The sequence below is a fragment of the Neomonachus schauinslandi genome, chromosome 1, assembly GCF_002201575.2.
Source record: "Neomonachus schauinslandi chromosome 1, ASM220157v2, whole genome shotgun sequence".
Taxonomy (NCBI): Eukaryota; Metazoa; Chordata; class Mammalia; order Carnivora; family Phocidae; genus Neomonachus; species Neomonachus schauinslandi.
Window position 1 is genome coordinate 205,418,772 of NC_058403.1, and position 27,577 is coordinate 205,446,348.

At 47.2% G+C, this 27,577-nt stretch overlaps 1 protein-coding gene across 1 annotated transcript in view; it reads left to right on the top strand.

Moving 5' to 3' along the window:
• CACNA1A (calcium voltage-gated channel subunit alpha1 A) overlaps positions 1 to 27,577 on the top strand; it is a 208,045-nt gene that overhangs the window by 10,984 nt on the left and 169,484 nt on the right. The window lies entirely within an intron of this gene.

The window sequence follows — 27,577 nt, forward strand, 5'->3', positions numbered from 1 at the left end:
AGATGCACCACGGTCCTATAAGGCCCCACACGATCTGGTCGATGTTTTCTCTTTGTCTCATCTCTTCTATTCTCTGCCCCTTCCTCTCTGTCTCAGCTCCACTGGCCATTTTTTGCCCACACCCAGCTCATTTGCATCCGAGGGCGAAGGCATTTGTGCTGGCTGTTCTCTCCACCTGTCTCCCCATGGCTGACTCCTCTTTATTTAGGTCTCAGTGCAAGACTTGCATCCTCCAAGAGGCCTGTCCTCTTCATTTATTGAACACCTGAAGTACAAAGGAGAATATAAAATATATGTATACTCTCCTATCTAGAGGGAATCTCTGGAGACGTTTTAATGTATTTCATTCTGCCCCTTTTTATAAGCTTTTGTGAACACATTTCCATGCCACTAGATATCCTTGGAAAGCATCAGAGCTCCCATGTACCGTTGCACAGGCTGTACATTGCACAAGGGTATCATATCTCATAGACATCATGGAGCTGTACATTTATTATTTCAATTTCCCAGCTGATGAAAGCTTAGTATCTTGTTCTAGAGAAATGAAGATATTATGACAACTTTTTGACAGATGGACCTAACAACTTGAAAAAGGGGTGTCTTATTTAAATTCACACAGTGGTGCTGTATGGGTTGGCAGCAACCCCAGAAAAGACTGCTGTTAATATCTGACAGTACTCCGCTTTATGGTTGTATCCTACTTCATGTAACCACCTCCAGCTGTTTGTTTGTTTTGCTTATAAACAACAGTGCAGCGAACATCTTTGTGCCTCTTTGTCCAAGGCTCTGATTATTTTCAGAATAAAATTCTGGTCTAGATAAGATGCTCAAGTCTGGAAACTGCTGCCTGTACTGTCTTCGAGTCTGTAAAAGAGATTTGGAGACCAGGTGACTCAAAGTTCAGGAAGTGGATGGGGAGGGGCAGGGAAAGAACCGCTGTTTGGTTTGGAATTTTTCCTGGGCTGCATGGAAAGAGTGCTTTCGAACTGGGGGTGATTTTGCCCCCCGCCAAGGGACTTTTAGCAGTGTCTGGAGACGTTTCTGGATGTCATGACTGTGGAGGGCAAGGTTCTACTGGCATGTAGTGGGCAGAAGCCAGGGCTGCTGCTGAATGTCCTGAAATGCACAGGACACCCCCATCTGTCCCGCCGTCACCCCCCCCCCCCCAGTAAAGAATCATCTAGCCCAGGGTGTCAGTAGAGCTGAGATTGAGAGATCCTGATGTAAAAGATGTCACAGATTTCCTGGAGGGGAGTGGGTGGATTTCGGGGTTTTGGGTGACTTAAATTGAATTTACAGTTTCTCTTCCTAGCTGGGTGTCTAAGCCAGCTTTCTGTGAACTTTAGATCCCACACGATCAGCAACAGGCTTGCTACCGACAGATTCGTTGATGTAAATATAGATGAGTATATAGAAGGAAATCTCAGCCGGAGTTGGAAAATGTTGGAATGAAAGCTGCTGCGGCCTTTCCTTCTCCTTCCTTCTCCTTCTGTTGCCCAGTTTTTAAATCGTGTCTCACTTCTCTGGGCTCTTGGTGTGGTGGGTGCTGTTGGTGTAGATCGTGGTTCTCTATTCCCTTAGTCCCAGCATCCTGGGCTGGCCTTGTGCATGAGCAGGAGACAGAGCCTGGGGCAGATTAGCTTAGACATGGGAGTGGGGAGAGGAGTGCATTCATTCATTCATTCATTCATAGTGAATTCATTCATTTATAAATGTTTATTGAGCACCTACTATATACCAGGCAAGTGGGGGCAGGTGAGATCAGGAAGATGACAGAATATGACTATTTCCTTAGGTGAGAGTCCTGGAAAGGGCACTGCTGGGTCATATGTCAGGCTTTGGGGCCAGATTGCAAGGAGCAGGAAGTCTGCGTCCTTTCAAACCCAGAGGTCCCCTTTCCTTGGTTACATGGTCCAACTGGCTCGCCCTTGATTTTGCATCTCCACCAGATAGATAAGTGAAAAGTGGAATCCCCTTGGGGTACAATGTGCACCTTCAGGAACTGAAGAAGTAGAACGTTTTCTGGGTCTGTGTGGGCCGTCTGCACTTCCTTCATGATGTCCCTGGTCATGTCTTTTCTCTGGCTTCTCTAGAGATATTCTGCACAGATATCTTCCAGGGGAATGCGCCAGGTGTAGACACTGAGGGGTTCTGGGTCTCTGTGCAGGGTCTGAGGCAGCCCAGCGTGGTGGTTAAGAGAAAGGGCTGTAGAGCCAGTCTGCTTGGGTTCGAATCTCGGCACTTCTTTCCAGTCGCATCATCCTCGGTGAGTTGCTTAACCTCCTGGGCCTCTGCTTCCTCATCTGTGAGATGCATATAACATTAGTGTCCACCTCATGGGGTTGTCGTAAGGCTCAAGCAGCACCTAGAACAGTGCTTGGCACATGGGTGCTGAATACGTTTGGCTGTACTATTGTTCAGGGGGCCAGACATTAGCATCCCCCCTCTTCAGTGTACCCTGTGTACCTCTGTTGGTGTCTCAGGGTGCAGTAGCCACCATGTGATTTAGAGCAAGTTCTCCAAGCCTTGGCTCCAGCCACGGCTCTTTTAAATGATCAAACAGGATCCTTCATCTGCCCCCCCCCCCCAAAAAAAACTTGATGAGAAGTAACTGGACCATTTTCCACATTCATGATGGGTGGGCCCTCTCCTCCCCTCCTCTGCTCATTCATGTCCTGGATTTCCCTGGAGCCCCGTTAAAGAAGTGCCATATTCTGGGAGGACATGGGAACCGTATGCCTTTTGGACAATGGTTAGTAACTCCTCTTTCTGGAAAGCTTATGACTCTCAGGCTCTGTGATGACTGCTTTGGCTGACTTAATCTTTATACCAGCCCCCATTTTACAGATGAGCACACTGAAGTTCAGCGAGCCAAAGTCGCTTGCCAAGGTCACACATCGAGCAAGTGGGGAAACCTCACTGGACAGGTATCAGCACAGCAGGGGACAAAGGCCCAGAGGGGCAAAAGCTCAGGTTGTGTCTGGGAAGGCATTCATGCTCCAGAGAAGTTGGAGTGCCTGTGGGCCAGAGCTGGTACAACGGAGTAGTTAAGGGACAGAGTTTGAGGTCACCCAGGACTAGGTTTCTCTCTGTCAGTGCTGTGGCTTTTGGGATGCTACCTAACTTCAGAGATCCTTAGTTTCTTCATCTGTACAATGTCTGGGGGTAGAATAGTATTTAAGTCCCAGAGAGGTTGGAAGGATGAAATTGGTGGTGAATGTCAAAAATCGTGCTGGGCACAGAGTACATGCTTAGCAAGTGGCAGAAACTCTTCATTTCCTCCTTGGTCTGGGCACCGGGACACAGACAGACACAGACAGACACAGACAGCTGCCCTGAAGTGGCTGACATTCTCGTTGGGAAGACAGACCAAGGACCAGCTAAAGGACACTGCTTAAGTGTAGTAAATGCTATGGTACAAAAGTAAAGCAGGGATAGGAGATACAGCAGGACGGTGAGGGCAGAGAGCATTGTTGCTGAGCCAAGCCAAGAGGTCACCCAAGAGGGGGGTGGGTATGATTCTGGGGAGCAGGGAAGGTGAGGAGCAGGTGGGGTGAGGCTGGAGGTCTGTTTCATAGGTGGCTCTGTCTAGGGAGTGAAAGGGATTAGGTGGAGAGAACCAAGGAGGGCTGGGGAAGGGGACAGGTGAGGGGCCCTGAGCTGGTGGACAATGCTGGGGAAGGAAGGATGGAGAAGACCCAAGGGACTCCCTCATTTTTTCTTTTCTTGGAAAAGTGTTTCTCATTCTTAAAGACGCAGACAAGGGGATCGCACTCGAGGTTATTTAGGAAGGTTCTAAGGCACCATGTTTTCCCTAACCTGTTTGAGGTCGCATTTCTTTCTTTCCTTGGAGAGTGTATAGACCCGTACTGCCCAATGTGGTAGCCACTAGCCATGTGTGGCTATTTTGACTTAAAATTAATTTAAATTAAATAAAATGAAGGTGTCAGGCCCTCAGTTGTAAGAGCCACATTTCAGGTGCTAGATTGCCACATGTGGCTAGTGGCCACCATACTGGACGGTGCAGATCTAGAACATTCCCATCGCTGTGGGAAGTTCTATAGGACATGCTGTTTAGAACCTGCAGCAGCAGCATCTCCTGGGAGCTTGTTAGAAATACAAAATCTCGGTCAACCCCCCCAGATCTGTTCAGTCCTAATCTGCTTCTCAACAAGATCCTCAGGTTGGCTAGACTCGGAATCACCTTAAAGTTTTAGAAATGCTGATGCCCTGAGCCCCACGCCCACAGATGCTGGTGAGATTGGTCCAGAGCTGCCCCTGGACCTAGGGAATCTTAAAAAATTCCCAGGTGATTCTAAAGTTCAGCTAGGATTGGCAGAGGGTCCATCAGGTGGTTAAGAACTCTCGGAAGGCAGGTAGATTGGAGTTGGGGCTGTGTAGCCTAGGGCAAGCCACTTACCCTCTCTGAGCCCCAAGTTCCAGGATATGCTGGCACCCCCCTTCCCAGGGCCGTGAGGAGCAAATGAGGGGATGGTTCAAAGTGCTGAACAGGGGGCCTGAGATGAGGATAGTGAGCACTCCTTACATAAATGTGTTAATTTCTTAAAATTGAGGTCAGCAGCCTTAGAGCTAATAGTTAGGAGTGGAGGAAATGAGACTCTTTTTTTTTAATGGTTTTGAAAAATTGAGTTAAAATTCACCTAACATAAAATTAACCACTAACCATTCTGAAGCGCACCGTTCAGTGATATTTAGCATGTTTGCACAGTTGTGTGACCATCACCTCTGTCTTGTTCCAAGATATTTTCATCACCCCAAAAGGAAATCCCAGTCCTCCTCAGGCCACTCACCACTCCCCTGCCTTCCCCCACCCCTCTACCCTACCCCTGGCCTTGGCTCCTCTGGTCCTGTCTCTTGGATCGACCCTATTTTGGTTTTGGAGTTTTGGTAGTGTTTCCCCACCCCCAACCTGGCATCCAAGGGAGACTCTGAACTCTCTTCGTGTCAGGGTCTTCCTGGCCCTGGGGGTTGCTGCCGCCACCTGTGGAACCCTTGGGCACCAGGGATTTGGGATACCTCGGACACCCTGGGCCTGCTATTAGCCCAGGTGAATGCCAGCAGCAGGCCCATGTTCTGCTCTCCTGGGGCCGCCACAAATGAGAGGTTTCCTCCCAGCTGGATTTCTCCTAGTTAAATATTTCATAAAGAAGACCTACAACTTGTGACGCCGGGAGCGTTTGATAGTGAAGTTAATGAGGGGGAGAGAGTCACAGGCGGCCCTCGGGTCCCTGCCTGAGCCCCACCATCCCGTGTCCCCCAGCTGTGGCCTCCCTCTGTCTTTAGCACTGTGTCTGGCACAGAGCAACCACTTGACAAGTGTATGTTCAAAGGACGTGTGTGTGTGTGTGTGTGTAAGGGGGAGGTGGAGGAGGAAAAGGAGGGAGAGAGAGATGAGGGAGAAAGGAAAACAGATGGACAGGACGGATGGGGGAGAGGGCGTGGGGGCGGGGGGGGATCTGAGAAGCAGAGACTGAAGTGCAGGGAGGCCACAGAGGATGGTGCTGGGGGAGAGGGACAGACACTGAGGAAGCTGGTGGGGAGGGAGAGGAATGGGAAATCTAGAGAAAGCGAAGAAAGAAACAAGGAGAATATTGTGTCTTGTATCTCTTCCCCTCCCCATTACCCTTGACAACCTTTTCTTCCCTCTGTCTCTCCATTTCTCATTTCCTGACTCTTGCTTTCTTGCCCGGTCTTTTTCATTTCCTGTGTCCCTCTTATCTTTTCATTTTCTCTCTGGGTGTTTGTCCCCTTTCCCTTTCTCTTCATAAACCATCCCTTGGTGTACGTGTCTTATTGTGTCTCGTTAGTCTTTGGCTGAGTGTGTGTGTGTGTGTGTGCACGTGCGCCTGAGAGACTGAACCTAGGGAAGAATGTAGGAACATAGATGGACATTTTAAAGACCAACCATGAAGCGAATGTCCCATTTTGCCCAGGTCAAGAGCCAGAGCCACTGACCCCTCAGATTCCCCCATAGGCCCATTCTGCATCACAAAACACCAGTGAGGACTGTATGGGAATCATTAGCTTGCTTTTCTTTGTGGTTTTACCACCTAGGTGTGCATCCCTAAGCAATGTAGTTAAATGTTTTGTGGTTTTGAACTTTGTATAAATAAACTTCAGTGATATGAATGGTTTTGTGTTTTGCTTCATTGGCCTGCAATTATATTTGTAAGATTCACCCTTATTGCCGTCTCTGTGGCTCTTTCATGGTCATATTTGTTCACTGATGGCGAACATGTGAGTTTGTTTTCCTTTTGGGCACGATCATGAACCACATTGCTTGTTGTTTATGGATTTTGCTGCATGCGTGCGGGAGTCTCTTGAGAAAAGAGGCCTCGGTGCAAAATTTCTGGATATTAAAATTAGTGCTAAATATACGAAACTGTGTTGCAAAGTGCTTGTGCTAATTTACACTCGTGCCAGCAGTGACTGAGTGTTCAAGTTGCTCCACACCCTCATTAACACTTGCTATTGTCAGACGTTAACTGCAGCCTTTCTAGTAGATGTGTGGTTTCCGGTTGTGATTTGTCTGTGCTCCCCGATTACAAAATGGCTGGACGCATTTTACTATATTTATTGGGTATTCAAGTTCCTTCTTTCGTGAAGCACCCTGCATGCCATGTCCACTTTTTTATTGGGTTGATTTTTTTTTTCATATAGATCTGTAGATGACCCCTGTCTATTCTGGAAATATGTCGTTCATCATTATATGCTATGCAATATCTTCTCTTGGCTTGCCTTTTGATCCTTTTTTACCATGTCTTTTGATAACAGCGGTTCTTAATTTTAATGTGGTTGAATTTAGAAATCTTTTCCTTTACAGTTTGTGGGTTTTGTATGTTATATAAGAAAACTGTCCCTACCCTGAGGTCATGGAGATGTATATTATTTCTAAAAGTTTTATAGTTTTTCTCACCATCTGTCTTCAATCAACTAGGAATTGATTTTTACGCATAGTGTGCAGTAGAGGTCCAATTTCCATAAGAGTTGTCCCAGCACCATTTATTCCAGTGACTTGCCTCATGATCTATGAGACAACCTCTCTGACTGTTTAACTCCTACTTCCTTTGGTCTGATCTGTTTTTGTACTCAGCTAGTCAAGCCACAAATACTTTTTGAGTGCTGATTAGGTACGAGGCATTGGTTTACAGCAATAAACACAACAGATGTGGACAGTGCTTTCACAGAGCTTACAGTCTGGCAAGGATGACAGATAAATAGTTGTGGCTACTTAACTTACAATCACAAAAGCTATAAGCCCTGCAGACCACTCCAGCTTGCTCTGAGAGGAGCGTATAAAACCATCCCTCCCCCCCGGGGGGAAGTGTGATCAACTGAGTCCTTAGTGCAACTCTGCTAGAGTGGGGGCAGGAATGGTAGGAAAGATGTTCTGACCAGAGGAAGCAGCACGTGAAAGGTCCTGTGGCAGATGTTCAGTTTAGGAAGGTGGTATTTATCCTAAAGGCATCATCCGGCCACTGAAGTAGCAATACAACGAGATTGTGTCTGTGAACGGCCCCAGTGGCTGCTGTGTGGAGAATGGATTGGGCCCCAGGCGAGAACGAAAAGCCAGGAGACCAGTGAAGAAACGGCTGTAGTCCTTCAAGGAAGAGAACTTGTTCCTTGGACTGGGATGGTGGTTGTGGAGATAGAAATCATTGATTGGACTGAAAGTTGTTTTGAGCTGGCATGATCTTCCCCCCACCCCTCTCTATCTCTGTTCCTTTTCTGGTTGAGTTTTCTGGGTGAGGAAAGCAGTTTGTGTTCATGCCAAGGGTATGTGCTCTGGAGGACGTATCTGCCACAGATGGTCTTTGGAATTCTAGCCAAGAGAGTAGCTGGACAGCCCCTGGCCTCCAGGGTTTTCTGGAAGCAATTCAGCAGTGGCCATTTATTAATAACAATGACAACAACAAGTTTTGATAGTCTTTCCTTCAAAACACCATTTAGTTATTGCTTCATTTGTCACCCCAACCCACCCTAGGAGATGCGTGGGGGAGGGAGACAAAGATTTTAATCTCAGTTTTATTATAGAATGAGGGGAATTAATTGGTGCTCTTGAGATCATACAAAAGATGTTGGTTTGGGGATTGGAATCCAGTCCTTGACTTTCAGGCCTCATCCCATTAATGCAAGGTCACACACCAGCTCCCCAAGCACACGCTTGCAGACCGTTTCCTCCTGGGTGCGCCTGAGTAATTTACAAGACCCCAGTTTCCTTGACTGTAAAGGGAGAATTAAAATAAAATACCTGGTCCGAACTTTAGACCTGACACGCAGTGAGGACTCATCACATTTACCTACGTGAATCCATTAGTGCCTTTCGGTTGCCAGGGGCAGAAAACTCAAAGGGGCTTTAGCAACAAGAGAGGAGGAGTTTAATAGCTCATGGATGGAAGAGTCCAGGGAGTGACCAGTGTCCAGCGCGTCTGGATCCAGGGATCAGATGACATCATTAGGCCTTGATTTCCGGGCTGTGCTTTGTGAAGCTGGCTCCATTCTCCCTGCAGCCAGGAGATGGCTGCAGTTCCAACAGTTTGGTCCTTCCAAAATACCCAAAGTAATTCTCTTTCTCAGCCATTTTCCCAGCATTCTCAGCAAATGACTTATTGCTTTTGATTGGCTGTGCTGGGGTCATATGCTCATGCCTGAGCCAATCTGTTCGGGGGAATGGGAAGTGGGGAAGGGGTGCTCTGATTGGTTTAGGCTTGAGTCATATGATCTGTCCTGGTTGGGGGGGTGGAGCCAACCTCACGGATTGGGTAGGAGTCATCCCTTTAAAAGCGCATCCATGGGGCGCCTGGGTGGCTCAATTGGTTAAGCGACTGCCTTTGGCTCAGGTCATGATCAAGTCCCAGGATTGAGGCCCACATCGGGCTCCTTGCTCAGCAGGGAGTCTGCTTCTCCCTCTGACCCTCTTCCCTCTCGTGCTCTCTCTCATTCTCTCTCTCTCAAATAAATAACATCTTTATAAATAAATAAATAAATAAATAAATAAATAAATAATAAAAGCGTATCCATGTATGTTAAGGGCTAGAGCGGAAGTAGGGAACCTCTCTTCCTCTTTCTGCCGGCATTCTGTTGGCTAGAATTTCATCCCATGGTGTATCAGTGAGGGTCTCAGTAGGAAACAGAAGACACTCTTCAAGAATTGAATTAAGAGATGTGGGCAGGGGCACCTGGGTGGGGCAGTCGGTTAAGCATCAGACTCTTGTTTTAAGTTCAGGTGGTGATCTCAGGGTCAGGAAATCACCCCGCCTAGGCACACCATACTCAGCAGGGAGTCTGCTTGAGATTCTCTCTCCCTCTACCCATCTCCTCACCCTCAAATAAATTAATTAATTTTAAAAGAGAGAGAGAGATGTGGGCGGTTAACCAAAACAGAGAGGAAAGGAGGAAGGGAGACAGGATGAGAGAACGAGAGAGAGATCACAAAAGCTGCCTGAGTCAAGCTGCAACCTCAGAAAATCGGCAGAATAAATACCCCAGCTTCATGCCTTCCCCCCATCTCCCGCCATGGCTCCCCATTGTCCAAGCCCAACTGGAAGCCAGAGGGTAGGGAGTTCAATGAGGTCAGCCTCCCCAGGCATAGCAGGAAGAGGAGGGATCGTGGACTCTGGGTAGCTAAAGACAGCCAGCACCTGTGGCCCACTTAACTGCAGGGGAGACTGGGGCATTTAGTCCATGTGTGCTCTATGAGGACGAGGTAAGCCTCGTCCTGGACATACAACACTGTCTTTTTCACAAGGAGAAATCAGGTTCCTGGGTGTCAAAAGTCTACTTTGCTGTTTTATTATTATTGTTATTGGTGGTAGTGATGGTGATTACTGGGTGCTATGTGCCCTCCTAGCTTGTTTTCTTTTCTCTCCCTCATTCTTTTCTCACTGAGTGGAAATCTTTTAATCTTCGAAAGGGGTTCCCTTCTATGCCAGGCTTGAGTGTGGGGCCCTCTGCTTAGAGAGCTGGTAGTTGGGGTCTTAGCAGGCAGTCTGTACCCCTGGCAAGGCCCTCGGCTTAACCTGAGGCAGGGGTGGAGGGAAGTGCCTGGATGGGGTAGCAAGGGAAGCTTCCTGCCTGAAACAAGTGACCATCTTGGGGGAGGTGAAGCATAGGAGAGGCCCCTTAGGCTGAGCCCAGGAAGGGGAGGTAGACTCAGGTCCCATGGGCAGGAGGCAACTGAAGGAGTTGCTTCCTGCCCTCCCTCTCTTTGGAGCCTGTCTTGGCAGACAGGAGTAGGTGCACAAATGAAATTGTAGTCTTGCCTACCTTAGCCCAATCCAGTCCAGCTGTGTTAGCAGTGGCTCCCGGTATCCAGCCCCTTCCAGGATCAGCCCAGCGGCTGTAATAATATCCTGTCCCCTCCCAGCCTTGCCTTCTTCTTTGAACCCTTGTGATGATAGGGCCGTCACTGGCCTGCCTTCCTCCATTCAAGTTTAACTGGCCTGTCCTCCCCTCCGCAGGGAGCGGAAGAGCAGCCCCTCATTGCTTCTGGCAGCCAACCAGCCAGGTCCCAACCTTCCAACCACCCCACTCTGCGGTGAGGAGTGCGGTGGACAGACCCATGTGCCCTGGGGCGGTGTGCTGGCTCTGCTCTCATGAGCTCATGGTTCCTGGTTTTCATCACCTTCCCACTTCTGCCACATTCCTGCTTCCAGCAGTGATGGCTGCACGGATTCAAATCCCAGCTCGACTGCTTGGGCTTGACCACACAGGCAAGTGACTTCACCTCCCTGTGCCTCTGTTCGAAAGTTCTGGACAATATGCCAAGCACCTCACTTGCATCAAATAAGTTTGTCCTCTCAATGCCTTGAGGGGTAGGTGGCATTGTCATCATGCCAGGTGACAAAGGAGAAAACCAGGACAGAGGGCGGTTCAGTAACTCTTCTGGGGTCTCACACTCCGTGAGCAACGGAGGTGGGATTTGAACCCAGGCCGTTTGGCTCCAGGGTCTGTTCTTAATCAGTAAGAACAGTAATAATAATGTCCTAATTCAGTGAGCTGCTGAACAGATTTAACGCAATAACGTAGGCAAAAAAGTTTAGTCCATTGCCCCACATAGAATAAGCACTCAATATAGTTGTTATATTAGTGATTTTACTATTTTATGTTATATAGTTGTATGTTAATAAATGCTATAAGGACTTCATGTATTAATATGTGTTCTGCATTTTTGTTATAGTACAGGACCCAGCAAACTTTTTCTGCGAAGGGCTCGATATTAAAGATCTGAAGCCTTGCGGGCCACAGGTCTCTATCGGGGCCACTCAGTTCTGCTGTTGTACTGTAGGCACCTATGGACAATAAGTAAATGAACAGGTGTGGATGTTTTCCAATAAAATTTTATTTAAAAGACATGCCACAGGCCACAGTTTGCCAAGATCTAATCTAGTATGTGTTATTATGTATCAGCGATTTTTCCATATTCCTCTGTTTATATTCTTCTTTTCCTACAAAGCCACCTTTTCTTTCCCTCCTTCAATCCTCCTATCTTTCAGTAAGGCATGTCAGGCCACTAGGACGTGTGGGCTGTCCTAATACGAGGCTTGTTTGTCTAAGAAGACATGGGGAGTAAGGGTGGCGGGGACTCTAAGCTCAGGCCTCTCTCCCTTCTCTCTCCCTCCCTTATTCCTTTATTTAGTTATTTTTAAATTGGTTTATTATTGGGCACCTGGGTGGCTCAGTCAGTTAAGCATCAGCCTTTGACTCAGGTCATGATCCCAGGGTCCTGGGATTGAGTCCTGCATCAGGCTCCCTGCTCGGCGGGGAGTCTGCTTCTCCTTCTCCCTCTGCCCCTCCCCCTGCTCATGCTCTTGCTCATTCTCTGTCTCTCAAATAGATAAATAAACAAAATCTTTTTAAAAATCGTTTATTATTAGAGAGGGTGAGAGTGAGTGGGGGGAGGGGCAGCGGGAGAGGGAGAGAGAGAATCTTAAGCAGACTCCGCGCCCAGCGTGAAGCCCAGCGTGGAGCTTGATCTCACAACCCTGAGATCATGACCTGAGCCAAAATCAAGAGTTGGACACTTAGCTGACTGAGCCACCCAGGTGCACCATCCCTCCCTTATTCCTGAGCTCTGGAAGTCATCACTCTCCTTGCCCATTGCTAATTTTCTTTACCTTGGGGAAACCCACAAGGATCTCTGAGCTCCTCTCCCCGCAGTCCCCGCTCACTCACCCTGCTACCCTGGCCTCTTTTCTCTGACTCAGACACACCAGGCACAGTCTTATCTCAGGGTCTCTGCACTGGCTTTTCCCTCGGCCTGCATCCTCCTTCCCCAGGTAACTTCGTGGCTCTTCCCTCTTCTCCTCTAGAGCAACATCTGCACATAGTAAGTGGTCAATAAATATGTCGAATGAGTGTGCCGTATGTCTTCATTCATTTTTACTGCTGATTAGCATTCAGTGGTACAGAAATCCCACAGTTGGCTTATCCAGTTACCTGTTGATGGATGTTTGGGTTTATTCTCGTTTTCGCCATTGCTAATAAAGCCGCTGTGAAATTCTTGGACCTTCCCCCAACTCTTCACTTGGCAAATCCTTATAAATCCTTTAGGTTTTGCATGAAATGGTGCATCTTCAGTGAGCCTTTCCTGACCCAGTCCTCCCTCCCTGGTTCTTCCATCATTCCTCATAGCACTTGTCATCGTGTGTGTTGCAGGGATGCAGGTGGCATTCCAGCCAGAACTGTCTGCTTCCAGAGTGAAGCATGGAAGACAAAACAAAGCAAAACAAAAACAAAAAACAAAAAAATCTGTAAAACAGGCCAAGGGAGGGGCTTAGTTCTCAGGTTTCCAAGGACAGAGAGATGAGGGTTTGTCTGGGGAGGAAGTTCAGGGGCTGCCTCTTGGACAAAGGGGCTCTTGGCCCCTCATTCATCCATAAACCTGTAAACATGGGATGGAAAGAAAACCATCATGAGGTCTCTGAACCCACGGAGCTCCCTGTCCATTGTGAAGACAGTGGGGCTGACAAGTCACTGTCAAACGATGTCATGTGATGTCATATGATGACGAATTACCATAAAAGCTGGCTAGCACTATGGGGAGGTGGTTTAGATTGCATGCCCAGTCCAGGTCTCAGAGCATCTCGACCCTTGCAGCAGAGTGGCTGCAGGTCAGGGCCAAATGTGAAGGTGGGTGAGAGTCGGGGCAGGGAAAGTTTGAGCCAGGGACGATGTCACCTCCATGAGCTCGGAACTCTGCCTGCTTTGTTCTCTGTCATATCCTTAGTACTTCGAACACTGCCTGGCACGTAGTAGGTGCTCAGTTCATCCATGTTGTGTGGATAGTAATAAAGAACAATCATCAAGGCTGAGAACCAGAGTTGTGAACTCAGATTGAGTTTGGTAACTGGTCCTCCATTACTTGCTGCATGTCTGACACCGAGTCTGTTTTCCTCCTTTATAAAATGGATGGAGAGTAGTGTCTGCCTCACAGGGCTGTACACTCAGTTTGTGAATACTGATCGAGTGTATGCAGTGAGCAAGGCACTGGTCTAGACACAGGAAGCAGATGGAAGTCCTTGCCCTCATGGGCCTGCGTGATCATTGGGAGACACCTAAGATGAACAAGAAGCAAAATAACAAGTTAATTGCATAGTACTGTAGAAGATTATAAGGGCAACGGGGAGAAACAGCAAGGAAAGGGGAGGGGAGGCCGGTTGCTGTGTTGGATAAGGCCTCCCTGAGGAGGTGGCATTTGAACCAAGACTCGAAGGAGGTGAGGAGGAAGCCATGGGGGTGTCTGGGGGAAGAGGGAGCAGCCAACACAAAGGCCCTGAGGTAGGGTCATGCCAGCCATGTTGGAGGAACATTGAGGAAGCTGGTGTGGCTGAAAGGAAGGAGCAAAGGGGAGAGTGGGAGGAAGGGAGGGAAGGGAGATGACAGGGCAGTTGGACAGGGCCTTGCGGACTGTGGGGATGGCTTTGGCTTTTGCTGTGAGTGAGGTGGGGGCTGTGGAGGGTTCTGAGCAGAGGAGGGGTGTGACCTGGCTCAGATGGCTCCTCTGACCGCTGTGGGGGGCAGGGGGCGGTGAGGAATTGAGGAGGAGGTGACAGTACTGGCCGAGGCAGGTGGAGGCAGGACCAGAGTGTTGGCTGTGGACATAATGAAGAGTGTTTGGATTCTGGCAAAAATTTTAAAAATGTGGTAAAATAGGTATAACATAAAATTTACCATTTTGAAGCATACAGTTCAGTGGCCTTCAGTACTTTCACATTGCTGTGCCCCCATCACTTCTATTTAGACTCATATTTCTTCCCCCAGAAAGAAATGCTATACCAGGTAGTAGTCACTCCCGACTCCCCCTTCCTTCCTCCAGTTCCTGGCAGCCACCAATTCTGGATATAATCTGAAGGTTGACCAGTAGGATTTCTGGACAGATAGGTGGCGAAGGCTCAGTGAATTAATGTGCAAATCACACTTGGGTGACACATAATAGGTGTCATAACTGAAATGGCCATGACTCGTCGGCAGCAATGGCAAGTGCTTTCCAGAAGCCTTGCTCTAAAACTAAACTGGCTACCCATCTATTTGGAATTCCCAAGTACTGGCTGGGTGTGTGGCAGTCAGAATCTGTCCTATTTCCAGTTCGGCCCCAGGGTTGGGGTGGGCGAGGAGTAGTCAGGAGGGCCAAGCCGTCCATTCTGAAACACTATCCAACTCTGGTCCAGGTTTCTCAGAACCGTGTAGGAACATGTCCAGGGAGGGACAGTGCAGCTTATGGGAGTCCTGGCAAGCCCTGGCCTTGGCTTCCTGGGGCTGTTGTAACACTAACCAGCATTTGTCGGACCTTCGACCTGAGCCAAGATGGCAGCTTTCAGGAACAGAGCAAGAAGCATTCAGGTTCCCTTCATGGTTGTGCCCCCACTTCCCGGTGTGGCTTCATATAAATTTCTCCATTCTCTGTTACTGTCGACCTCTCGGAAAGTAGTATGAAACTCCCCCACCCCTTTGCTGATATTTGTGATGTGTTGTGGTTTCTAAAGATGAGATCTCTCTACTTACGCTCTGGTGTTCACTTTCTAGCTCTTTTTAGCTCTCCCTCAGCTGGTGTATTATTTTTCCTTGCTCCTTCTCCCCCCTGCCTCCACTGATCTTCCTCCTCGGCGTTATCTAAGTTTTATTCTCAGCTTCTGTCATGAGCAAGGCCATAGCATCTAAAGAGCATGGGGCCGTGTAGTCCTGACCTCTGATCTGACATCTGCCACCTTTGACGCTGCTTGACTTTGGGCAAGTCATTTCATCTTCCTGAGTGGAAATCCTTCACCTAGCTCATCTAATAATTCTCGTTCTTCTGTGGGCACATAGTAGAGTGTTCTTTCTCCTACCTCCTTGAAGTTAGGCGTGGCCATATGACTTGCTTTGGCCAATGGAATGTGAGGACAAGTGACACGTGTCACTTCTGGGCAGAAGCTTGAAGAGCCAGTGTATGTTTCACCATGCTTCCTTTTGCCTGCCTTCACCATCACCACATGCACAGAGATGGAGCCTCCCTCAGACTAGGCACTGGAGAGAGGGCAGCAGAAAACAGAGTCCCCATCCCACCTGCAGTGGGCACATAGCATGAGCAAGAAAATAGTCCCATGGTGCTTTCAGCCACTGAAATTTGGGAGATGAGTGTCACGACAGCAGGATGTCGAATACTGGGGCTAGAATACCTCATCGTCTGTGCACTGGGACTAATGTCTAAGCACAGTGTTCTCATGAGGGTTATGTATACTCACATGCATTTTTTTTATTTTAATTTTTTTTTTTTAGAGAGGGAGCAGGGAGGGACAGAGGGAGAGAGAGAGAGAGAGAGAGAGAGAGAATCTTAAGCAGGCTTCATGCCCAGTGTGGAGCTTGACTTAGGACTCAATCCTATGGCCCTGAGATCATGACCTGAGCTGAAATCAAGAGTCGGTTGCTTAACAGCCTGAGCCACCCTGGCACCCTAATGTGCATTTAAACTAGCCAACAAATATTCCCCTCTACTTTCTTTCTGTGGGGCCTCTAATTCCTCTCCCTGTTTTTCAATCTTGAGAAAGTTATTGGAAGGAATTGTTTGACTTTTCCTTCAAGCAGATGAATGGTTTCTAAAGCCCTGGGCACTGATTCGGTCACCCTAAACCTCCTTCTTCCTATGACCTTCTCTCTCTCCTTCCCTGATCACTTAGTATCTGCTGAGTAGTGAAGGAATTCCTGTTTTAACTCAACCAAGTTTGAATTCTTGTCATCTTCATCTTCCTTTCCCACCTTCCTTTTGCCTGTTCTACTCCTGCTCTTCCCACTGGGGAGTTTATACTCGGGTTCTAGAACCTGCAGTGTTTCTCTGTTCTCTTTGGTTTCTTGCTTGCTTTGCCCTCCTGGGAATCAACCGTAGTAGCAAATTAACAAATAGTTCTGAAGCGCCTCGAGCTTGAAGACATTTTCTTCTGCTCACCTAAGCAGGATCCTGGAGCAATTGCAAATGTCCCATGCCCGACTGTAAATCTTTCTTCATCGTTGCGAGAGATTCAGTCAGAGTCATTGAAGACCCAAGCAGAAGGTCTTGGCTGAGGCTCCCTGATGTTCCGGCTGTGCTGGGTGTTGTTGTATTGATTAAGCTCCTGGGACTACTGCCAGCAGCCTCTAGGATTAAATCAATAGAGTTTGCAAAAGTAAAAGCTTCTTTTGGAGGCACAGAGTATGTTCGTTTATTTTTTTTAATGATAAAGCTTCAAGGAGAATCTTCACAGACAGCGGGGCCAGCAGAGGAAAGGGCCAGGCAGACCCAAATATTTAGGGATGTGTCCGGGGAGCATGTGAAGGAGCTGCATTGGGGGCTTGGGACTTTCTGGAGAGTCTGTTTGACTTGGCTTGCCAGTGCAACAGCTGAGAGAGCTGGAAGACAGGGTGGAAGGAGCAGAAGGAATTGCTGAGAGGTAAAGAGAAATAAAGCAGATGTGGATTTATTTGCTCATTCAACAGACATTGATTGGGGTCCTACTAGGTGCCTGGCACTGGAAGAGGTGCTGAGAATGTAATGGTGAGCCAATTCTATGGCAAGTGTTCCTAGGAGGGAAGAGAAGGGGAGAGACACAAGAGACGGTCATGTGAAGACAGAGGCAGAGGATGGAGTGATGTGGCCACAAGCTGGGGAACACCCAGACCCCCCAGAAGCTGAAAGAGGAGAGGAGGGAATCCTACCCTGGAGCCTTCGGAGGGGGCTCGGGCTTGCCGATACCTTAATTATGGGGTTCTGGCCTATATAACTGTGAAAGACGACATTTCTGTTCTTTCAAGCCACACAGTTTGTAGTAATTCACCATGGCAGCCCTAGGGGATGAATACAGACAGTTCTATGAGGTTGGAGGTGCCTGTCAAAAGGCACAACAAGACACAATCATGCCAGAACATGACGATGTAGTGGGGAGGATATGAGATGAAGAAATACACCAAGTCCTCCTTCTTCCCTCCAATCTCCTGCTGATGCTTCCCATTGACCAAACCTTCCCAGAAGGTAGGAGATGAGACAAGAGCCAGCCTTGCCTCTCCCAGGACACTGAGCAGAATGATGAGTAGATATGTGGGGGAAAGGGCATCAGGAGAGTGGCAAAACACATCCCAGTGCACGAGGCCTTTAGAAAGTGGATATGGGTAGAGAAAAGAAGATTACCTAGGGTTGAGCCCCAGAGAAGACCAACATTTAGAGATGGAGTAGAAAAGGAGTAAAAAGGAGAGGCAGGAAGGTAGTAGGAAACATAAAAGGAAGGCGTGGCCAAGAAATCTGAGCCTAAAAATGTGGCCCTGGGATTTGGCAGCCTGGAGGTCTTTGGTGATCCTCACGAGGAGAGTTTTGGTTAAGTGATGGGGCTAGAAGACAGCCTGGAGGAGAAGGCAGAAGAAAAAAATCGAAGTGGAGAATTGGAAGCAACACGTGGAGTCAACTCCTTTATGAAGGGAAGCAGAGAAATGGGTTGGTGGCTGGAGGGAAATTTGGAGACAAGGGTGGGCTTTCTAATGATGGGAGAATATTAATTTCCCTAAATTGGGTCATTCCTAGCAGTGCACCAGTATGCACTGGTATCTTCTCCCATCTAGGACGTTAGAATTCTCAAATGCCCATTTTGAGGTTTAGGATCACAAATTTAACATCATCAGCCCAGATCGTTGATTTCATTCAGGAATATACCTCTGTACAAGCACGGGAAAGGAAACTGGTTGGGTTCATCCAGGGATGGGCTCTTTCCAGAAGGGAAGGAAATGCAAGGAAGTGATATACAGCCAACCTGCATAAGGTTGACAAGGATGGACATGAAGGCAGGAGGGGGCGCCAAGAAATGGTGGGATCAGCGAGTGGCAGGGTTTCATGGGACGGATGTTTGTTTGCATTTAGGAGAGCTAGTAAGTTGGGAGGAGGAGAGTGGTGGCTAAAGAAAAGGATGCTGGGAAAGGGTATTTTGGAGATGGCTGTGTTGCTTCTAGGCATGCATGGCTGGAGTGCTTTGAAGTGCTTTGAAGTTCACAGGAGTCATTGTTGAAGAGGTAGGGATATCTTCCAGTGATTAAGAAGGAAGGGACCAGCATAGACAGTGGTCTTTGCGGTGGAAATTGAAGGTCATAGAAAGCAACCAGCTCCACCAGAGTCTTACTCCCAGCTTTTGTTTTCCTGTGAGCCTTAGTATCTTGGCTGCTGGGACTGCCTTTAACTTTGGACTCCCTGCTGAGTCCAGTAGTACTGGGAGGGACCTTCATGGCCTGTCTGGTTAGAAAGGGAAGAATTTCTTGACCTGTGAATACCCTTTCTTAGGGGCCTTCTCATTGGCTGCACCTGGTTTAGAGAGGGCCTTCTTCACCTCACCTGGCTTCTTGGTTATTCTCACCATACATGGATTCGGAGGGTCCTTTGTCTCACTTGCTTTCTCAGGGCCCTTCTCCTTGTCCTCACTGGGTTTCCTTGGGGCAATCATGGCAGACATCTCCCTGGGCTGGATTTTCCTTTTGTTTTGGGTACTAATTTGAAGCTGTCAGTGGTCTCCTTAGCCTTGGAGTTGATGGCCTTCAGGGAATTTCCAGGTTTGAGTTTAAGCGAAGAGGTAGATGAAATGCACAGAGAAGATGCCAAGGCCATGGATGATTTCACTGACCACTGCACAGGGTGACAGTACCACACGTGAGAAGGACTTGCCTAGACAGAGTGAACATCCCAGGGAATGTAATTGTGTGAGCAGGTTATTCATCACAGCTTTGCTTGTAATGGAGACAAACTAGAAGCATTGAAATGATGATGCATTAATTCACAAGAATACTGCACAGCCTTTTAAGAGAGGGAGATCCAATATGTCAATATGGAAAAATGGGTCCAGTGTGGTGAAGGGCACAGCAAATGGCAGAACATTGCATATCACAATCGCATTTTTATAAAAGGAAAATACGATTTCATATCTTTGTTTTCATTCATTCAGTGAATGAATGAAATGAATGCTTATTTATTGAGCACTTGCTATGTGTTGGGCACTAGATGCTGGGGACACAGCTGAGAACAAGCCCCTAATGGGGCTGACACTCCAGTAAGCGACCAACGTAATAAGATAAATAAATAAAATGCATAGTTTGATGTGATAAGTTGCTAAAATAATTAACAAAAAACAAGCAGGGAGGAGGGATGGCCATGTTGGTAGGGCTGAGACTTTAGACCTAATAGCCAGGAAGGTCTCACTGGGAAGATAATGTTTTAGTACCACCTGATGGATGCAAGGGAATGAGCCCTGCCCATATTTAGGGGAAGAATAACTCAGGAAAAGACAGCAGCCAGTGTAAAGAACATGTGTAGGGAAAAAATCTGAAAAATAGACAGCAAACTGCTAGTGGTGTTATCCCTGGGCAGTGGGCTGGGGTAAGGGCTTTTCATTTTTTAAATGATACAATATAAATTTTAAAACTAAAAAAAAAATACAATAAGCATGTATTCTTTTTATAACTAAAAGCAGTTGTTATTTAAAAAGAAAGATCTTGAGAGCTGCCTGGGTGGTGTTTCTGTTCATGGTTCATGGCTCAGAGGAAAGTCAGTGAGTAACAGCATATAATAGGAACTCTGAGAATCAAGGAGAAAGAAAAGAAGCAGAACCAACAATAATTTTTTAGAAATTGAAGAAAGTTTTTAGAGATTCTCCATATCATGTAATATAATTAACCATCTTAAGGTGAACAGTTCAGTGTCATTTAGTATATTCACATCGTCCTGTGACCACCACCTCCATTAGCTCCAAAACATTTCCTACCCCCAAAAGGAAATCCTGTCCCCATGAAGCAATTGCTCTTGATTTCCTCCCATCCCTCTCCTCCTGGCAAATGTGACTCTGCATTTTGTCTCTATTAAGTTACCGATTCTGGATAGCCAAAAGGTCGAGACAGCCATCCGTGGGTGAATGGATAAATGAATTGCAGTACATCTGTACAATGGAATACTACACAGCCATAAAAGGAACAAAGTACCTGGACTCACCCCTACGTGGATGGCCCCAAAAACATTATGCTGAATGAAAGATGCCAAACAGAAAAGATCACATGTTGTATAATCCCATTTATATGAAATACCTGTTGGAGATTTTTGCAACATTCATTTTGAGCCTGGTATTTGTGGAATGGATCACGTACATTCACTGCATCCTGTTTTCGGAATGATTTCAGATTTGAGAGAGGGCTCAGTCAGCCATGATGGGAGTAGGTGCTGATGGTCTCCAGTGAAGGGAAGGGAAAGAGACTTAGATGGATAAAATGGAAGAAGAAAGGTTAATAATACTGGTAGCTGTAATTGTCATAAACATAATAATATAAGCATTGATTGCATCATCACAAGGAGATGAAACCATCTCATGCTTTTATAAGCATGTTAAGTTTTCTTGATATTAAGTTCCATCGCAGGAACCAGAGTAAATAATACCGAAACACATATTTATTGAGTACATACAAATGCCAGGTCCTGTTCTAAGTGTATTATCTGTGTCCATTCACTCTATTCTCCAAGGCCCTGTGAGGTAGGCACGACTTTCTGTAATTTATGCATGAGGAAACGGGCTCAGAGAAGGAAACTCTTTTGGCCAGAACCATGCCTGACCGCCAAACACTTTAACTACTCTGCTCTACGACTTCTCATGTAGATATTTCCAGTTTTCTGAGCAGAGGCATGATCCAGCTGCCCTGGGTAGACTTGTGTTGGGTGAATGGATAAATGTTGAAATTTCTTAGATTATATTAAAGAAACAAATGACAAATCACACCTATTTGGTGTTGAGTTTTCAATTTTCTCTTCATTTGATTTTCCTGGTGACATAATGAATCCTTTTCTTGGGGGGGGGGGGGTCTCTACTCTAGATGTGAAATGTAGGTCTTTACAAATGTCTCAGAGAGTGTTAATACTTGACTCTGGGTTTGCTTGCCCTGCCCCAGGCTTGCCACGTCTGGGTGGATGTGAAATTAAGCTTCACCACTTGCCGCTGGCCATGGTGCTGAAAAGTTCCCAAGCAGCGCCCAGAGTTGCCCTTGGTCGTGTGTTGTCACCATTAGAATTTCTAGCTGGTGGGCTGGTGGAAAGATCTTTTCTAGGTTTGATTTTTGGTTGGTATGTGCGTTGGAGAGTTCGAACCCCGTGTCTGAGAACTGGATACTCTCTGGGTTATTGGAAGTTAAAATTTTCATTAACATAAGCCACTTGGGATGGGCTTATGAGGGCGTGGATTAGCATGCAGTAGTTGATCATTACTACATTAAATTGTGGCAGTTGGGACTCAGTTGAGGTCTAATACATTTGGTCACAACCATATGGTTAAGGCCGCAGGTGTACCAACTCCAATTTTTAAATAAAGACAAAACTACCCACCTTCTAATAAAGGTACGCTGCTGAGTGGTCTTTGGGGACCACCAGCTTGCAAGCATGGATCTTGGGGTGAGTGCTAGCTCTTCCAGTATTTCCTGTTTGATCATAAGCAATTTACTTAACCTCTCTGAGCCTTGATCTCCTTATCTGGAAAATGGGGTTTGCAACCCACCTTGTAGAATTGTTGCAAGGAATTAACTGAAACGAGTGTAAAATTCTTAGCACAGTGTCTGCCCAATGAAGCGCTCGATAAATGCAGCTGTAATTATGGTTGTTTTGCCTGTTAATGGCCCCATAATAGTTTATCATTTTGCCGAGTTAAATGCTGACATTTGTTTAGCGAAGCAAGGAATATGTCCTAAACCCATACATCTAGGGCCCTGGTACCCCCCACTCTTTTCCTGGTAATTTGATGAGCATGGAACTAACATGAAAATAAGTTCTGTTTGGCTTCTCTCCACAAGTTCAACTGCCTGGTTGACTCACTGAAGTATCTGTTTCCTCAGAACTTCAGGCAGCCTCTATAGTAGACGAAAGGTCTTGATGAGTTAACAAACCTGATTTGATTTTCACAACAACCACAGGAGGGTGGGAATGAGATAGGGATGGGGGCACCATAAAGAGAAGAATGAATTACTTAGACATTCTGCAAGATCTTACTAAGGGGCTGGAACCATCAGCCATGCCTACTTTGCAAATTGATTTTCCTTGATGTTCTGGATCCCAAGAGCAGTTCCTGTTAGCAGATGCAGCCCTTCTTCCCGGGGAAAAATCACTTGGTCATTTCCAGTGTCACACACAGCCCCTTTCTGGGGCCTCTGTGGTCCTGATCAATCTAATTTGGTGTGTTGGGGGGGAGCTTTGCATACCCGCACTTGCCTGCAGGGCTGTTTGCTATCCTGACTTCCACAAGCCATTTCAGGAGCCAGCTTTTCCTCCCATCAGGGATGCTTCTCTCCTTTCATCTCTTCTCCCCACACTCCCTCCCCTTGGCCTCTTCGGCTGGCTGATTATTCTGGATCCCGCTGACACAGGTGCTTTCTCCCCGAGCCAATCGGGGAGCAGGAAGGCTCAGTTCAGCTAGCAGAGGCATTGCTCACCGCAGCTGTGAGTTAGAACCCAGGCTTTCTAAATTGGGAGGAACAGGCACGACTTAGGGTTGGGCTGAGAAAGCGTCACCTCCCCCTGCCTGGACTACCTTTGACTTCTGCCTGGGATGAGGCATCTTCTCCCATGCCAAGAACCCAGTACCCCATCTTTGTGTCTGTGTGCTGGCCACATCAATGCATATTTCAAGAAGATGATTGTGTTCTTAACATGCCCACCGAGACTTGGCATGCAACAGAGTGGGGGGAGAGGATGCAAAAACCAGGACCCACCCACCTTTCCTTCCTCATACAGGTGTTTATTGAGCACCTACTATAAAAACAGATGCTCTCTTAGGTGCAGAGAACAAAGCAGTGAACAAAGTAGATAAAAATTCCTACTTGCATAGAGCTTACATTCTAGCAGGGGAGACAAACAGTGAACAAGATAAAGAAGGAAAATAGAGTAGATGTTTGACCGGGGACAGGGGCCAAGGAAAAAAATAAGCAGGGGAAGGGGGCAAAGGCTTCCCTGGGGATGTGACCTTTGAGTAAAGACCTAAAGGGAGTGAGGGAGGGAACCATGTGGGTCTGTGGGGAAAAATATTCCAGGAGAGAGAACAGCAGGTACAAAGGCCCTGGTGTGGGAAGTGCCTGGAGTTTGGGGAACGTGGAGGAGGCCAGTGTGGCTGCCGCTGAAGGAACATGGGGAGATGGAGGTCATGAGAGCAGGGAGGTGATGAGGGCAGGTCATGCTGGGTCTTACTGGCTGCCAAGAAGACTGGCTTTTCTCCTAAGTGACATGGAAGTCATGGAAGGCTGTGACTCCTTCCATGTCAGTTAAGCTGGAATTTTCTTTTCTGCATATTTATCTCCTGCCAATTTGCTCTTATTTCATCAAGATCTTGGGTTTCTTACCAGCCCCCTTGCCTGCATGGGGCCAGAAGACTGGTCAGGAACTCCTGAAGTCCTCTCCTGGGGTCAGAATGTGGAGGAGAAAGTGGAGCCCCCACCACTCTTGAGATGACTCAAAGCCATAATTACCTGGTCTCCTCCTACCCCTGAAATAGATCTAAGGCAAACTTCACTGTGCACACAGATCCCCTGAAGATCTTGCTAAAATGCAGATTCTGACTCAGCAGGTCAGCGTGGGGGCCTGAGACTTTGCATTTCTAAAAGACGCAGCTGACGCTCTGCTGCGGCCCATTCGGTAGCAAGGGTATGAGGTCAATGTTGCAGATTCCCATGGGGGGCAGGTGTGTGGACATTAGCAGGGTCTGTGTGTGCATGGAGGGAGAAGGGTTAATATTTGATAGCCAGTATTGCCATGTTTGACAAGAAAAAGCAGTAAGATAGGAGTGGGCAGCCTCTTTCCGTTCTCTCCCATGCTAAGGCTTCATCGCTCTACCCGGAGAGCTCTGGGCCTGAAATCCAAGGAACACTGGGCAATTGAAACCCTGATAATGCAACCCATAAAAGTGCTGCTTGCTGCCAGTCTTTTGGGACTCTTCCTGGAACCTCAGCTCAAGTCTGATGGAGAGGAAGGCACATCCCAGCTGTTTAGGGACAGGAGGCCACACACCCCCTTCCCTCCCAGGAGTGAACCAGCAGCTCCATACAGAAGTGAGCAAGGAGCTAGTTGGCAGGGAAGGGAAGTGAAATCATCAGATTCAAATCGTGGCTTCAGAAGCCTCAGCAAGGGGAGGCCAGGAAAGGGCTTGGCGTTGCTTCTCTGTATACAAATATTGTCTCTTATTTTCTGGGCTGCAGGGTGAGGCAGAATGGAGTATTTGTGCAACATAGCCCAGCTTTGTTCTCTGTGCTCCTAATGACTGTCAGCTCAGAGGCAGGAAGCCAATCAGAGGCACTCGTCGGCAGGGCCGGCTTTTGTTGGCTCCCCAAATTGCCCTGAGTGTCAGATTTGCTTTTCAGAGTGTGCACAGAGCGCGGCTCAGACGCTTTCAGCTGGAGGCAAAGGCCGAAGCCAGTGACAAAGAAGTCCTGGTTTTCCTGATTTACTTAAACTCTTGCTCCCAGGTTATCCATTCTAGACTTTCTTTTCCCACCTGGGAAGTGAGTATATGCTCCAACTCCACCAGCCTATAAGATCCCTTGGTTTTATGGAGCTTCCAAAAGGCCAAACCTAACTCCAGGGCCAAAGGACAGAACAAGGCAAGTTAGGCTTCCAAGGGAGAAAGCTGGGAGGAGGCCATGGCTAAGTTCACCAAGACATGCTCTTTGATCCTTCCACAGAACAGTGGATTCCAGTGTTCCCAGGGGACACTTGGCAATACCTGGAGGTCAGTTTTGGTTGTCCTCACTGGAGAGGAGGAGCTGCTACTGCTCATCACCCCCACCACAGAGAATGACCCAGCCCCAAGTGTCAGACGTGCCGAGGTGGGGGAGCTCTACTCCAGACTAACCAGTACCCTGTGGCTTTCCCTTCCGACACCCACTTCTCTACACCCAGATTGACTGGGCGGTGCCTCTGTGGGTCTGGCAGGGGGACAGGGGACATTCTGTTTCACCAGCTGATCAGCAGATCAGGCCCTAATGTAATGTGAGCAGGACAGACCGTCCCCAAGTGCAGACCCTCCAGCAGGACACCCTGGCGGCCTCGTCCACCCGAAGGAATGTTCCCAGGATGCAGGAAGGAGTTTGTGCCTGGAGAGAGAGGGAATGCCACCTCTGGAAATAGCCACACAGACTAACCCTTCCCTCTGTAGATCTTGAAAGCTCAGCTTCTCAGAGGCTTTGCCCTGACCAGCATATTATTTTTTTTTATTGAGGTGAAATTCACATAACAATATTAACCATTTTTAAGTGACTAATTCAGTGGCATTTAGTATATTCAGAGTGTTTGTTGTACATTATCTATCTAGTTCCAAAACATTAAGCAGTCACTCCCCAACCCCCTCCCCCGGCCCTTGGCAACCGCCCATCTGCTTTCTGACACTCTGGATTTGCCTGTTCTGGACATTTTACATACACAGAATTGTACAGTGTGTGGCCTTTTATGTCTGGCGTCTTTCACTCAGCATAATGTTTTTGAGGTTCCTCCACACTGTGGCGTGTATTAGTACTTCATTTTTATGGCCGAGGATGATTCTGTTGTCTGGATAGACCACATTTTGTCCATCCATTCATCCACTGAGAGACATCTGGCTTGCTTCCACCTTTTGGCTGTTTGAATGGTGCTGCTATGAACATGTGTTTTGGTACCTGCTTTTCAGTTCTCTGGGGTGTATACCTAAGATATATATTGCTGGATCATATGGTAATTCTGTGGGTTTTTTGAGGAATCACCAAACTATTTTCCACAGAGGCTGCACCATTCCCACCAGCAATGCACAAAAGTTCCAATTTCTCACATCCTTGCCAACACTTATTGTTTTCTGGGTGGTTGTTTTTTTGTTTTTTTTGGTTTTTTTTGTTTTTAATTCTAGTGGATGTGGAGTGGTAGCTCATTGTGGTTTTGATTTTCAGTACCCTAATGGCTGAGGATATTGAGAATTTTTGCATGTAGTTGATTGGCTATTTGAGTATCTTTTTTGGAGAAATATCTACTTAAGCCATTTGCCCATTATTTAATTGGACTGCCTTTTGTTCTTGAGTGACAAATGTTCTTTATATATTCTGGATGCCAGGCTTATCAGATACATGATTTGCAAATATTTTCTTTCATTCTGTTGGTTGTCTTTTTACTTTTTACTTTTTTTGCCTGTTTTTTCTTTAGCTGATCGTGCTTTTGGTGTCAGATTTGAACACTCTATTTTTTTTAAAGATTTACTTATTTATTATTTGAGAGAGAGAGAGTGCATGTGAGCAGGGGGAGGGGCAGAGAGAGGGAGAGAGAGAATCTCAAGCAGACTCCCTGCTAAGCACAGAGCCTGATGCGGGACTTGATCTCACGACCCTGAGATCACGACCTAAGCTGAAATCAAGAGTCAGATGCTTAACTTACCCAGGAGCCCCTGACGACTCTACTTTAAATTGCAACACCCAGGGGCACCTGGGTGGCTCAGTCGTTGAGTGTGTGCCTTCGGCTCAGGTCATGATCTCCAGGTCCTGAGATCGAGCCCTGCGTCGGGCTCCCTGCTCAGCGGGAAGCCTACTTCTCCCTCTCCCACTCCCCCTGCTTGTGTTCCCTCTCTCGCTGTGTCTCTCTCTGTCAAATAAATAAATAAAATCTTTAAAAAATAAATAAATACATTGCAACACCCAACCTGCTTTTTCTCTGCATAGCATTCACTACCTCGTAACACTCTTTATGTGTAGTTATCTCACACACTCACTTCTCCACAAGAGCAGAGATTTTTGTTTCTTTTACTGTAAGCTGTATCCCCAGTGCCCAGAACAGGGCCTGGAGCCCAGTAGGTGCTGAATTAATATTTGCTCTATGAATGTTGGAGGTGAGATGGAAGAATAACATCTACATTTTCCTTAAAAAGTCATCTGCTGGGTCTTTAGAGCAGTGAAACTACTCCATAGGACACTCTCATGGTGGATGCAAGTCATTATACGCTTGTCCAGACCTCCGAAAGTTCAACACCAAGAGTGAACCGTGATGTAAGCTCTGGACTTTGGGTGATAATGATGTGTCAGTGTAAGTTTATTGATTCTAACAAATGCACCA